Below are 10,609 nucleotides of genomic sequence, written 5' to 3' on the forward strand. Positions count from 1 at the left end.
ATCTCTTTAGTCATCCTCCGCGTGCCGCGTCGGCCTCGGGCTATTGTTAAGTTTTCCACCCCACCCTTCTCCTACCGTAGTTCGACATCGTTTCCGGGCGCAACCAGTTTCTTTTGTTTGCCTCTTTGAGCAAATATATAGCGCCGATTGCTCCTAGCTTTTTGCACCCTCGATTCCACCTTCTTCTCGGACGCAAGGGATGGAAAATGGGGGAGGGGAATATAGTAAAGAGGGAGGGGAGATGAATATTATTATTATTACGCGATGTAAAACGGGATATTGGAATTTGATTATCGAAACTTGGTTTTGAACTTGGCCAAATCCATTGGAGTGGCCGCGCTGCTCGTATTATACGACGACAAACTAACCGCCGGTTTAGTTAACTATTTGCATCTCATTGGTTGCCGTAATAACCACCGCTCTGTTGAATAACACGATCGATGAGAAAGTTGCACCTCCCCCCCGGATATATACGCGCGTGTCGCACAAATTTTATCCTTCTTCTAACTCATATTTTTTAACGATAAGTAACTGGTTTCCTTTCGGATAAAGAGTTGCTCGCGCTTTTCGATCGAGGTTTGCGCGATGGATTATCGGATGGACGTGCAAAAAAAGAGAAAAACGGAAGCGTAAAAGCGATATCTTCCAGTAAATATCCTCTCTCTCTCTCTCTCGATGTTCGATCGAAAAGAAAAAAAGAAAGAAAAGAATTTTTCCCCGCCGTTGGAGTAAAGTGTGGGGAGTAGTAATAGTTGATAGAAAGCACGGTGAACTGTGCATCGGTCTGGCCTGGTAGGGGATGGGAGAAGCTGGTGTCGGATCACGGGAGGGTCCGTGCTACGTGGCACGACGATACCAATAAGGGTTGCTTCTCCCTCGGGCATCGTTATTCACAACTATCCCCGACTAGCGCCACTCGACGAGGGTGCGAGGATACAGGTTGCTCGCGAGATCCCACTCTTCTATTATTCACCCTTTCCTCCAGAGGTCAGACTCAGAGTCTTGCCAGTCTTTGAATATAGGAAAATTTTTTTTCTTTTTTTCACACTCGATAAAGCTACCGTCTTATCTTATCGTGAGTTACTATAAATTTTTTCGTTCCGTTTATTCTATACGTGAAAGATACGCGTATTGGCTTTTTCCTCCTCCATAAGGTCGAATTAATTTCATAATAATTTTCTTTTTCTTCGCGATAATTTTTTCACTCGTCTTAATTCGCGTTCCTCTTTAGCCTTCTTTCCCTCTAACTAATCCTACGCTTTATTCCAGTTACAAGGGTGGACGACGCAACCTTTGCCACGACCTCTGCGCGTTTTCGAGCGACAAACGTTTCCCCGCCACTTTTTCTCTCCTTTCTTTTTTTTTTTTTTCCTTTTCTTCGCAAAACGAACAAGATCTGGCTAGGCGGGATTTCAACCCGGGTTGTAAAAATGTGACGGGAACGAAGGCGGATTATGGAAATGTCTAGCATAATAGATAGAAGAGGAATCTTTTCGAAGGTTGGATAATTAGAAAGGCCACGTTTTCTAATTAGAGAGGGGCGTTATCGTTATCGTTATCGATGGCGTCGAAGAGAGAGAAGAGAAAGAAAGAAACGAGGGGTCGGTCAATGTGGGGCAAAGGTAAACGAGCTGAAAAGTAATGGGGCGAGCGTTTGTAACCGCGCCCCACCTTGAGAACGTTTCAGGAAGTGACTAACGCCCGCGGAAAATTTTACAGCGGAGCCATTATCGTAAAAAGCTATAGTGGTAGGCCTCTGGGGAGCGGGATTATGAAAACGGGCGCCGTAAGTGTACGTTACGCTTGGATCGTCTATTGCACGTGTGACGGTGGGCCGAAACGAATTGGAATTTGGCGCGTAGAATTTAATTTAACTTTTCTACTTGGGCCGATGCCTCTATGAAATCGACCGTTCGCCGCTTGATCGACGTCGCTTAATTTACGCTCCCCGGATATATTTTTTTCCAAAGCGAGCCTTGTTTCCATGTAACATCGACGATGTTATCCTGGATGGGGATTCCCGCGACTCGATCAATCTATATATATATATATATATATATATATGTTTGTACCTTTTTTCACCTTGCCTTTTTTTCAACCGGGAATAAAACCGCTTTTGTACGGAATGTTGGCGGCAAATAATGCGCGACCTATTTCTCAAACCTATTTTTTTCCTTTTCTTCCTCCTCTTCTGGTTCTCGAACGTTCCACCGATCAACCTTCTCTTCCCCTCGCTCTCTATTCGCTCTCAAACGAAAAAAGGAAATAATAATAGCTCGATTTCGTAAAACATTATTTTCTACCGCAACGTCTGTTCTAGGGATCTGGATCGTTCTGGGCTACTTTATCTAGCCCAGGTACGATCAGGGTGGTTAAATTTGCATATAAGGTGGCTCGCCGCGGTTTTCGAGCTTCCTTTTGTAGGAAGGGATTGTTTCCGCCATATAGACACAGCGCGGGTTTGATGGAAATGGCTGGCTTCGGACCTCGTTACGGAATAATACGAGTTGCCACCGTTTGTAATATGTATTGTCCGCAAGATTTTCAGGGAGAAATTTCACGAATGGGTAAACGAATTTGATGATTCTTTTCGTTTTCCTTTTATTTCTTTTTTTTTTTTTCAATGTTTTTTCATTCGCCCGAATTTAGGAATCGCGGTAAACTTCGTTCGAGGACGAGTCGATTACACGAGCGGATTGATCATTTAAAGTTGAAACTAAAGTTGGAAGCCACCAATAGCCTCTTTAAATCGACTCTTTCAATTCCACGTGACGATATAACCGCGAAGTCGAATTTTCTTTCGATGGAAACCACGAAAAATACTATACGATACGATGATTGTATTCGTTTTTCTTTTAAAAAGAAAACGGAATAATTGGCGTCAAAAATATTTTCAGTCCGTTTACCGATTCTAGATTCGAGAAAATTCGCGAAAGCGGGCCCTGTAGGGCGATTGTAAATCGTTACTTATTGTATACGATATTGTATTCGTTTTTTTTTTAAAAAGAAAACGGAATAATTGGCGTTAAAAATATTTGGTCCATTTACCGATTCTAGATTCGAGAAAATTCGGGGCGATTCGTAATATCGAAAGCGGGCCCTCGGCTGTAGGGCGATCGTAAATCCGACGTCCACGCGGTTGGAAATCACGCATGAAAAATACTATACGATATTGTATTTTTTTTTTGAAAAGAAAAGAGGAACGGAATAATTGGCGTCAAAAATATTTGGTCCGTTTACCGATTCTAGATTCGAGAAAATTCGCGAAAGCGGGCCTTCGGCTGTAAGGCGATCGTAAATCTTTACGACGTCCACGCGGTTGGAAAGCACGCGTGAAAAATAATATACAATATTATATTCGTTTTTCTTTTAAAAAGAAAACAGAATAATTGGCGTTAAAAATATTTGGTCCGTTTACCGATTCTAGATTCGAGAAAATTCGGAGCGATTCGTAATATCGAAAGCGGGCCCTCGGCAGTAGGGCGATCGTAAATCTTTACGACGTCCATCGCGGTTGGAACAGGTCCGGGGGCGTTTCGCGATACGAGACCCTCTCTCCGTCTCTCTCTCGCATTAGCCAAGAATAGTGTCGTGGCGCAAGCGACAGTAAAATTTGAGCATCCGTGTAGCTACGATATTATCCGAGTCGGAATTTGGCCCGTCCAGTCATTAAAACGATACGAGTTTCTTCTATCCTCCATATGTGTGTGAATCCCATCTAAATCTTGGACTTTGTTGCGCGTGTTGTTCGTGAATATCGTGGACGCGATGGAAGGGAATCGCGATCCATTTCTTTTCGTTTCGTCTTTTTTAAAAAACGAAATTGGTCTTCCAATTTCATCCTCCCCCGTAGAAGGGAAATGGAATGGAAAATTCAAATTTTTTTCCAAAAGCGATCGTCTCGCCCACGCCAACGCGGGCAAATTATCTTTAGAAATAGAAGTGCATCGTGACCTCTCCCACCATTTTATATATTCTCACCCCTGACCTTTCTCCAACGTCACGAGCATATAGCCCGTGCGCGCGGCCTTCGCGATGGGTTAACTTTCCTTCCCCCGCCTTCTCATACGGGTTAGATTTAGAGTGGCGAACGTTTTTCAATCAAAAGCGCGCGCGTTGTCGCGTCGCGAAAATACACGGCGACCCGCAGCGTTGCCGCGCCAGTAGAAAATTGTAATCTCGATTAATAATCGAGAAGCGGAAGCGCGCTCGGCTGCAAATTCGGGCAACGGATAACCGATTCTTCGCAACTCGAATAAACTCGCTTTATTTATTCGCGTGCAATGTAAGTTGAAAAATATCGATATATTATCAAAAATCGTGAAATTAAAATCGAAAAAAGCTATAAATTCAAGTAATAGATAACCGATTTTTCGCAAGTCGAATAAACTCGTTTTATTTATTCACATGGAAGGTAAGTTAAAAAATATCGATATATTATCAAAAATCGTGAAATTAAAATCGAAAAAAGCTGTAAGTTTGAGCAACGGATAAATTCTTCGCAACTCGAATAAACTCGTTTTATTTATTCGCGTGCAACGTAAGTTGAAAAATATCGATATATTATCAAAAATCGTGGAATTAAAATCGAAAAAAACTGTAAGTTTGAGCAACGGATAAATTCTTCGCAATTCGAATAAATTCGTTTGATTTATTCGCGTAAATTGAAAAATATCGTTGTAATATCAAAAATCGTAGAATTAAAATCAAAAAAAGCTGTAAGTTTGAGCAACGGATAAATTCTTCGCAATTCGAATAAATTCGTTTTATTTATTCGCTTGCAACGTAAGTTGAAAAATATCGTTGTAATATCAAAAATCGTAGAATTAAAATCAAAGAAAGCTGCAATCTTCGCAATTCGAATAAACTCATTTTATTTATTCGCGTGCAACGTAAGTTGAAAAATATCGGTGTATTATCAAAAATGAAATTAAAATCGAATAAAAAAAATCAAGACAAAAATAAGGATGATTCGCTTTTGCCTCATCAAGATGGATGTCATCGATCGAACAATGGACAGAATTCTTTCCCCGTTAACCCGATTGATTATCCCTCGACTTCTCGCGTCGAGTAAACGGATACCTTTTCGATCAAATTCCCCTCTCCGTAAAGTATCCTAGTTAGCTGTAGCTCGTTTCGCGCCGGATCAGCCTTCGGCCTCTCGATCGCGGCAAGAACGAAGCAATAACGGATATTAAAGATACACCGTATATATATATATATATACACATTCTCGTCCCGCTTCTTCGTTTCTCGATATTAGAAAACTTTTCCACGCGTTCGTTTCCCCGGATAAATTCTCCGTATAAAGGATACGGTTTGCATCTAATTTCGTCAGAGATCGGACGAGATCTCTTTCGAGCCGCGATCATCCCCCCTCCCTTATTCTCGATCCCTTTGAATCGCCGTTGATATTCGGCTATCCGCAAGAAAGCGGTGTTGAAGGGAGGGAATTTCTCGCCCTTGTCTCTCGCGGAACGTTTTGCATTTTTTAAAGACGTACCGACGAGGGAGGGGGTAGGCGAGAGTCGAAAGGAAAAGGGAAAAGGGGACAGCGAGGGGGCCGCGGAGATTAATCAGAAACACCTCTCGACGTTAGTCGACAAGAGAGAGGGGGTTGGTTCTCTCTCTTGAGCCGTTGCCAGCTACCCTCTCGACAATGCAGACGCTCCTTTGTGTCTGCTGCTGCTTTGTTTAATGGCTGATGAGATGGAACTTTCCTGAGAGCGTGGTGCCGCCTTCTTTCGCAAAATTCCGACCGTGCCACGCTCCTCGAATGACCGACCGGCTGCTGCCCGATCGTCCATTCCCTCCTCTTCATCACATTCTTTTTCGCTTTCCATGCCTCCAAAGCGCGATTGTTTCTCTCCATTCGTTTCGTAGCAAATTAGTAGAGTGGAAATCGAGTTCTATGTTACGGAATCGAAGGAAGAAACCAGAGATGGAGTCAGTTTCGTGGAAAGAAGAGAAGAATTTACGAGTATAATTTTTTCGAATCGAAAAAATAATAATAAGATTCGCCGTTGAGAGGAAACGGGGGAATGGAGATCGAGATTTCTTATTCGATTCGAAACGGATTTCGTTAGAGATCATCTCCGTTACCGCGTACCGTGAAAGTTTTTGGTATTCCATCGAGGTGGATTGTTCCTCGTTGAACGAGAACGATGGCCGGCGATCGGCGTCTGGTACCCATCTACTCGACAAGTGGGCTCGAGCACCCACTTATAATAGCCTCTCTCACGCGATCTTGAATTTAACCTATCGATCAGGAGCAGGAGTGGAGCGAGGATATTCGATCGCTCCATTCTTTCCCATCCTTCCCCGAAAAACTCGAAAGAATCCTTCATCCCTGCCAACCGACTCGTTCTTCCCCTTTTCTCTCGTATTCGCCAACGATTCGAAACTCGTCGGGGAAAAATGATGGAAATAAACCGAATCGTTCCATCCGCTATTTTTACCGACTTAAGAAACATCTAATCCCGTTAACGTACTCGAGATCGAGATCTATTTAAGCGTAACAAAGTACAATTCCTTTGCAATTCGTTGGAAAGGAATATTTTTCTTTCACGCGATCACGTGAAAATGATGGTCGAAATTTGATCTTCTTGGAGAAATACGGGAGAAGTAGTGTTAGCGAGTCATCGGTCGTTCTAGCGGAACGAGCGTGATAATTGGTATTCATAGCGCGAGCGAGGTGGAAAAAACGTGGACTTGTTGATTACGCAACGGTACGGGAGGCCGCAGTCGGTTAATTACATCGAGGTACGCATGGTTAATCGCGCGCACGTACGTACGAGCGCACTGGCCGAAGCCGACCAAAATCTTTGTCGCTGTTTAATTAAGTCGCAAATTTACTGCCGTTAATAACTTAACGCGACTGTTGATCGTTTCATTGTTGACCGGCCAACAAAACCGATACGGATTATCACGACGCGCGTGCCATCTATTCGAAGAATTTCTCTTTCGAATCGAATATTGAAATATTCCGTGCGAACGGGAAACGTTTTCACAGCGAATACGTATCGACGTACTTTGCTTTTCCGTCAAAATATATCTTCTGTTTCGTTCGCGCTTCGAGAAGCGATCGTCAAGTGAAAAAAAAAAAAAAAAAAAACAAACAAACAAAGTCGTATCGTATTTTGCCAGGATCGAATCCTTAAAAACTAGGGAAGGGGGAAGGAAGAGGCTGATTTTCTTGCGAAAAAATTAGGATCCCAAAGGGGATCGAGTTGAAGAGAAGAAGCTTCGATATCTCCCTTTTATATATCTTTTCTTTTTTTACGCCTCTTCTTCCTACCTTTCCTTCCGTCGGGGAGTTGGGTTAGTGTAGTTGATTCGAGAAGAGAAAGAGGAGGAATAGTGGTCGAGGAGCGAAGAGGGTATACGTATCTGCTATTAGGATGAAAAAGAGAAAGAAAAAAGGAGGGAAAGAGAAGAGAAGAGAAAGAGAGAGAGAAAGAGAAAAGGAAAGAGAGGTGGCACGCGACAGGGAGATAAGCGGTGTGTGTGGTGTGCCGTTGGCGTTCGGGCACATTCGGTTATGTTCGTGGATGGTCGGCGGTCGATAGAGCAAACACGGCCGCGCCCCAACCCCCCTTCGCGGAGGTGAGCGCACGTAGATGCGCGGGGACTAGCCGCCGGAGGGGATCAAAACCACTCCATCACGGAATATGTATCATAATTATTACAAGCGTTATGCCCTCGTGGGCCGAGTCGGCCGATACAGCCTCTTACTCTTACACCCGTTCCAAATATAGTCGAGATACAACGATTCACAGAGAGAGAGAGAGAGATTCACCGAGAGAGAACAATGGTCGAAAAATATTATACGTTACGCTCGTATTTTTTACAAGCACGAGAGAAAAGAAAGATACGACGTTTCGTCGTAAACGATACGGAAAAGATACGGATTATTCCCGTAATACAAACGTATTTAATGGAAGCGCGTTCAACGTAGCGTGGCGACGCGTCGCGAGCGAGATTCCAGTGGTATTATATTATCTCTAGTCAGCCGGGAAAGTTTGATACAGTGCGTGGCTTATAATACGGCGCTCTCGAGCGGCTCAACTTCCTATACGATTTCTTCAAAGTATTTTGTATCTATATGATGTTGGTTACCATACAGCTACCAACAGTAGGAGAAACGATTCGACGTTGGCGGTAGATCGGAAGGTAAATATTTCCAAAATTTTGACGCGAGAGGACGGATAGGCGAGAGATAATACACCGAGCGTTTATTTACTCGAGCGTGTTGGGAAAAAATGGTGGTGGGACGATGAAAATAAACAGGATGTTCGGTTCCCCCGTATCCAGTTCATCAGCATCACGCTGATGTTTCTCTCGGCGTAAAGGAGAAGAGAACGTGGCGTGGTGGTAGTGGTTTCTTAGACGATTAAGGTAGCGCCGACTTCAAAGCGTTAACCGTGCTCGCATTTTTCCATCCTCCGACTACTCGTTTTCGAGGTTGATCCTCGGCTTTCGCGTTTCGCCTTCGCCTTCGTTCTCATCGTAGGTCGGGGCCAAGCAGGCATGCGCGTTATGATTCGCTTCAACAGATTGCCAAGAAGATGCCGCGAACCGAGGTTGGCCTCTCAAAGAACCTCGATGAAACCATCCGTTGGTATCGCAGTCTTCTGTTTACCCTGGCAAAAAGAGTGGAAGATAAGGCGTAAAAAAAAAACGAAAAAAAAAAAGAGGAAAGCGACGCGCGACAGAGAACGAAAGAGAGAGAGAGAGAGAGAGAGAGTGGAGAAACGTTAATGCTCGCTAGGGAGGAGGGGAGGAATGGGTAGGACGCAAATGGGATTGCCTCTCAAATTCCTCGAGGGCTCGTGCCAAGGACGAAGGAAGATCCGAACTCGGAGCGTTCCGTTTGTCTGCTCTTGATAAAAGTGCCTTCCAGCCGAGGAAATTGTCTCGGAAATTAATTCCTCGAAATTAATCCCTCCTTCGAGTTTCTCCTCGAGGTTCGACAAAACACGGCCGGAAAGCTAGGCCGAAAATCGGTCGCCAAATATCCGATTCGGCCCATCTTCTTCCCTCTTGGTCGCCCGTTCGAACACCCAAATTTGAATTTTTCTTTAAAACGACCACGGAGCAGGAATCGTCGGGTTGGAAATCGTTAAAATCGTAACGAAAACGCAGCGAACGTGGGAGCGAAGGTGGGCATGGATCATTATATCAAACGGGAGGATACGAGGATGGAAAAAGTTACGTGTACTCGAAAGATTGTTATACGTTTCGAAAACGGAAAGTTGAAATGTAACGAACTTAACGAAAACCTTGGAACGTATAGGCGAGAAAATTGCTTCAAAGGCGATACACGGGATGAAAGTTGGACGGGGAGGGGGGAGGGGCCGCGTTCGCTTCTCTCTCTTCAAGAGTCAAGTTTCCACGGCACGTACTCGTGGACGTAAATCCACGAGAGGGGAAGTCAAGATTCTCCTCGGTTTTTCTTCTTCCTTTTCGTACGAAAAATCGATCCGTACGAATTATTCTTTTTACTCGAAAAAAGAACGAACTTGCCTTGCATCGACGTCCTTTTCGTTACGCCGCGTTCGCAATTATATTTTACGCGACGAAATCCCATTCTATTATCTAGACGATAAGTTGGTTAAGCGGTAATTGGAAACCATCTAAGGTTTAATTTACGTTATCTCTGTGGGAATGAAAGTGTTTAGCGTGAGCGGTGTACGCGTGCTTATCGAGCGAAATAACGTTGACGATCCTCCTTCTGTGCACGAGGGATTCGAGTGAAAATAATCTCTGCGCCTGTATCGTTACTCTTATAATTAAATCGTGCGACGAGATTGCGATTTTTAAAAACGTATCTCGGGACGAAACGATCGATACTTTGCACGAGATCGTCCTACAACTTTAAACAGGAAACTTTGTACTCGAAATATTCTAATCTCTCTGACTCGAAATCCACGAATCGTTTCAACGATTCAAAGATCAAAGATCTAACGCGTCTCGAAAACATCGTCGAGATCCTAATCAATTCCTTCCCTCGGAGAAAATGGTGGCGCAGGTGCGGCCGAGAGGTGGTCGGTTCGGCCAACCGGTTGCACGAGAGCTGATCAGGCGGAAGCGGGAGACCACCGAGTGCAGTTTGCGGAGATGGAGAGCAAGGAAGGAAGGAAGGAAGGAAGGAAGGAAGGATACCGCTCGTTGGCGAGCGTCTCGACTTTTGTCTCGACCTCCCTCGATAATACCATACCTCGATACGACGACAAGCGAGAGGACAAAAACCGGAGAAAATTTGACGCACGATGGTGCGTTTCCCTTTTTTCCCTTTTTCTCTTCGTTCACCTGGCGATTCCAGGAAGAGGAAAATGGTGCGCCTGTTACTAACGGGCGCGGCCGCTCGTTTGCCTCTATTTATGTCGCCCGGTCGACGCTGTGTTATCACTGGGGAGAAGCGTACGCGTGGAACGAGGAGCACGCGAAAGTGGATGTGCGTACACCATGGGGAGGAACCACACGGTGTTTGCACAGTCGCCGGCAAACATTGTAATCCGGTAACACTCGGAGGCTGCGAGGATTGGTCGAGAGGGCGAGAGAGAGAGAGAGAGAGAGAGAGAGAGAGAGAGAGAGAGAGGGAAAAGTT

The sequence above is a fragment of the Apis dorsata genome, unplaced genomic scaffold (genome assembly GCF_000469605.1).
Source record: "Apis dorsata unplaced genomic scaffold, Apis dorsata 1.3 scaffold_92, whole genome shotgun sequence".
NCBI classification, from domain to species: Eukaryota; Metazoa; Arthropoda; class Insecta; order Hymenoptera; family Apidae; genus Apis; species Apis dorsata.